The sequence below is a fragment of the Patella vulgata genome, chromosome 5, assembly GCF_932274485.2.
Source record: "Patella vulgata chromosome 5, xgPatVulg1.2, whole genome shotgun sequence".
NCBI classification, from domain to species: Eukaryota; Metazoa; Mollusca; class Gastropoda; family Patellidae; genus Patella; species Patella vulgata.
In genome coordinates, this window is record NC_065883.2 from 71,124,065 (window position 1) to 71,129,022 (window position 4,958).

The window sequence follows — 4,958 nt, forward strand, 5'->3', positions numbered from 1 at the left end:
CCCCCCCCCCGCTTTAAGATCACAGCACAAGTAATTATTAGTTACTCTTGCTGTCGAACTTCCAAAAACCGATACGATCTTTTCACTATGTGCTGCATCATGTAGCACCATGCGATAATACATACGACCCATGCATCTTTTCTTACTACCCATGCATCTTTTCTTACTACATATTTCTGTAGCCGTGTGATCGTCTAGAATTTGTCTCTAGCTGCCTTTGCTTCTCCTTCACGCTGTGTGTTTGCTTCTTACTGGTTTCGTAAGACGCTTGTCTTCCTCAGTTATAACAATGCAACAGTTCGTTTTTATATTTTATATAGCATAGCCGAATACATGTATACAAGAAAAATCACAGATTACAATACTAGCTAAAACCATTTCTCCACCCTAGCCAGCCTCTCGGTTGTCTAGGAACTCAGATGGAACCTCTCTGGAATGTAATGGAAGTCTGACTTAAAAGTTTACTATGATTTCTTTTATAAGACTTGTGGATATCATGCACAATCAAGTTTCATCATGGCCCTGAACCTGTGCAATTAACGATATGATTGGTTAAATTAAGCCAAATGATGCAATGGCAAATTTCCATGCACGCGATATCTCGTGGTATTTTATAGACACATGTTTTGGCTAAATAATTCTTTTTTATATAACAATATGTCATTTATACCCTAAGTTGATTTAAGTACACACTATATATAATATATATGTGAATATGTGTGAAACTATTAATTTGCCAAATACATTAATTAATGAAATATAAAGTCATCTTATTTCTCTATTCCTTGCCTATAAATTGAAAACAATGTCGCAACGACAATCTTGCTACAATCTTTTATCTAACTATAATCAAGTCACGCTCAAAAACACAAAATAAACACTAAAAAACATTATCTATGTATTATTTGAGCTATACAAATTCTGTGACGAATTACGAAAGCGTCAAACCACCCATATCTTGTATGAGGGGTTAGATATTTAAAACCTTTAGGAATAGAAGGCTAGGTACACTAAGCCTTATGTTTCTTTTATAATTTTTAATAGTGAATTTAAACGGCTTATTGTAATGTCATGATTTATCAGCCAACATCAAGTAACCAGTCAGCATTTTCCTCTATGGTGACATAAAAATGAAATTAGGTTTAACGTCCTACTGTTTTGTTCCGACTCGGCAATGTGCCATACAGTGTGCTATGAGGGGAAATTTTCCCTGCGGTGTACTCTTATATCGAATTCAAACTATTTAGGGATCTGTGTACATGGGGACTCGGTTGTTTGCCCCATCCGAACGACTATATGTTGTCCCTTGCCAGGCCCTCCGTCCTACACCACTGAAAATAGGGAACCACGCGGGACCAGAAAGTGTGACGTAATTAATCTATAAATGTTAATATCATTGGAATATCAACAACAAATTGGCTAGGTATTTACGACAAAACCTATACCATCGTATTTCCAACCAGCATACTAATAGTACTCACATTCTTGACAAAAGACAGTTTAGCATTAATTTACGTTTTCAGTGATCATATAAAGTGAAAGCAAGAATTTAATTGACAAATAAAATTGATACGAAAGTACAATGCATTCTTCTTACATTTTACTTTCAGGAAATTAATAACAATTCTGATTTGTACATACAAATTGTTATAAATTATCACCAGATCATCTGTGAGGTGATTCAGAGATGTATCTATATTAAGAGGTAAGCACAAAAACCGAGCCCTGCGTCTTAATGGTTCAATTACGGAGAACACACGAAACGGCTTTGGCAAGGTTGTTTTAAACTTTCGTATTATACCTGGATAGTGCAATCCTTTAATAAAAGGGTGGGTTTTTAATGGCTATTAAGTTCTACCTAATAGGTCGTACAGTGTTTGTGACTATTGAGCAGTACGAGCAAACGATGTAGTCAACTCGCATTGTGACTGAATCAAAATCAAATCACGACCCACATGGTCATTGAACCGTGTGGCATACCTATGAGTATTAGGATCTCAGAAACAGGCCGAGAAAGTTCATCCAGAATTTCCGGCGTGGTTCCCCCTTGTCAGTGATAAAAGCACATGACTCTTGATGAAAGATTTTTTTTACCATAAATGCATTCTGTAAAAAAGATAATATAAATGCAATATAAATCGAACAAGAGAATACGTTAGTAATTTCGGTGTAATATTATATTTTGAACACTTTCGTCGGCCGTTTTGATCTGTTGATGCAGCAGTTTTAAATGACAAAACGTGATCAAATAGATTAAAAATTTGTGATTCGCAAGACTATATATGGTTCAATTTTAGTTCAACCGGAGAAAACCCACGAGGCTGAACAGGCGACCCTACTCCTTTTTACGTACAACCGATGAATCAAAACCACACCACTTGACTCAAAGATAGACTTAGGTGCAACGCGCATGTGCAAACCTTTCTCCCCCTCCCCATCCTATCTTATTATAAACATAAACACAAGATAACAGAACGAAACATGTTATCTTCCACACGAGAGTTCACAGTATACGGAAGAATGTTTTTTTTTCAATCACCACTATAACGCACGATTGGGGTCTTCAGTTAAAACCCAAACAAAATAAGATATGCCCTTAATTTCAAAAGGTGTCACAGAAATTAGGGATGACATTTATATGCCACCGTCTTTCGACTCAAGCCGGTCCTTGGAGTCATCAAGATTTGAAATCTAGACCTGAAAAATTAAATTAAGATGAGAATTCTTGGATTAATATACTACCCAGGGAAATAGAATCGTAGACATTAAAAAAATGTGGATACAAAGCCTCCTTTAACATGGTGACAAGGCGGCGCCGCCGCCGCGCACTGGCCAATCTGTGCCGCCAACTGAGCCCAAAAGTTGAAGACTGGGCGGCAACATACATACATTTTGAAAATCGCTGACAAGGTTTTTCCCATGTGCCAATACTATATCATGGTGCTAAGGTTTACAAAACCGTTTTTCTGATTGTTTTATGGGTATATTTCTGTCTGCGGGTCAGACGCAGCAGTGTTTTGATCTCGATTTTACAGGGTATTAATCAATCCATGGTTCAACAAGATGCCAAAACTAATAGTGTATCAAATCTCCGAAACTATTTTAAGTGCTCAGAAATCGAGTCTGAGGGAGTCAATTTTCAAAATTTTCTGGGGCAGGGCCCCCCAGATCCCCCGCGCGGGCTCTCACTTGCGGTGTTCGCGCGGCTTGCACCTACGGTGCTCGCGGGTCGGGATTCGCCCGACATTGCCGCGCACGACCAAATCCTTAGACGAGGCTCTGTGTGGATATTTGTAATTCTGTCATTCGCTTAATTGCTCTTGTGGAAGGGGTGGCCGGTGCAGATGGATGTACTCCGACAGGTGTGTGAAATGTACATTACCTCACATGTATTCAAGTTCTATGAAGAGTTGGTAACGGACAAATCAGGAAGAAAGGTCGCTGCTGTTTACCTGATCCGACAATCTGGAATGTTAAGACATTTTGGATATTCCACCTCCCGACAAGATTGAAATAATCTGAATCCGTAAAACAAAACATTCACTGAACGGTTAACCACAATTTAATAAATGCTGCTGTTGATAGATTACTTAAATAGCTTGGGTAATTTAAGCAGCCTTGCAAGCCACTTGAATCGCATGTGACATAAATCCCACGCAAATATCTTGAGTGCAGTGACGCCAAACAAACTATGCCGGCTTAGTGTATGACTTAAGGGAAAGGGTTTTCTGTGATCTGACAGAATGAGGCGTAGTTTGATATCCAGTGTGCAGTTTGGAGAGATTACTTGACCCCCACCTCATACCACCTTGATGCTACTCAGTTTAGACATCGTTGTAATGCCCAATTCCGCGATGAGATGTTTCCTGGTAAAACCAGACTGATGAAGGGCAATATGAAGAAGATATACTGAGCCACGATGTAAAAGTTAATCAAGGTCTTAGAATCCACTGTAATGTGTTACGATGGTAACTGCTAGACAGGCAAATGATTGATGTAATCGTTCTATGTACCTGGACTCAATTAAAGTTTATTCCCTGACGATAAATGAAACGGGGCATTTAGAACAGCTACACTAAATAATAAGACGCAAGGGCCTTGTGCATATATGTATAATAATAAATACACACCGTGCCCTTTACATAGTAATTGTTGTCTAGTTTAGTCATTCCACTCTTTCAACCGTGTCCTTGTATAATATCATGTTCATCATTCCACTCTTTCAACCGTGTCCTTGTATAATATCATGTTCATCATTCCACTCTTTCAACCGTAATCCCATACCTGAAATAATAGAAATATGTAAATGTGCTAAAACAAAAATGAACCAAGAATATATGTGGTTGAATCGGAAGGGAGGCCTCCGCGTGGTTTCAACTCAAAATAGACATAATATGTCTCTTGTCTCCTTATGTGGCGGATATGCGTACAAAGACAAATGATATGGTAGCTATTTGTCTCGGTCACTCAGAACCTCCTAGTCTTCAACGTACGGAGGAGGGTCTGGGACCGTTGTCAATATTGCTCATGCGTAACCGGGAGTTTGTTTTTTTATGTGGTTGATTATCCGGTATCTTTGCTCAAATCAAGTAAGGATTCCACCCCTTCCGCAATAAATGTCATAATTCTTGCATTAATATAAATTAACATGAATCGTGAATTAGGATAAATTAAATAAAAAAAAGCATAAACATGGCCCATAAAAAGAGAAATTTTACAATAAAAAGGCAAGAGTGTTGGATGTTTAACTGGCAATGCAATCAAATGGATTTTCTGAAATGTCATTCTTAAATTAATTTCAAGTTGCGTCGACATCTTGTTTTAGGACTAGTTACCTCCCGAAGACTTTGTTTATGATAATTTAAAATACTAGATACTCTAGCCAATGACATAATATTTTCTCAAATGTTGACAACGCATCCAGACTAATATTCGTAAAGTAATTTTCTGGATGATAG

The 4,958-nt window shown here is 38.0% G+C and overlaps 1 long non-coding RNA gene across 1 annotated transcript; it reads right to left on the reverse strand.

Annotated features, from left to right (window-relative positions):
* Positions 1–298: 298 nt before the first annotated feature.
* Positions 299–4,180, reverse strand: LOC126820640 (uncharacterized). Its single transcript, XR_007680044.2, has 2 exons — positions 4,131–4,180; positions 299–3,465 (listed from the first exon to the last, which is right to left on the reverse strand). It is a non-coding gene; the product is annotated as an uncharacterized LOC126820640 (long non-coding RNA).
* Positions 4,181–4,958: the final 778 nt, after the last annotated feature.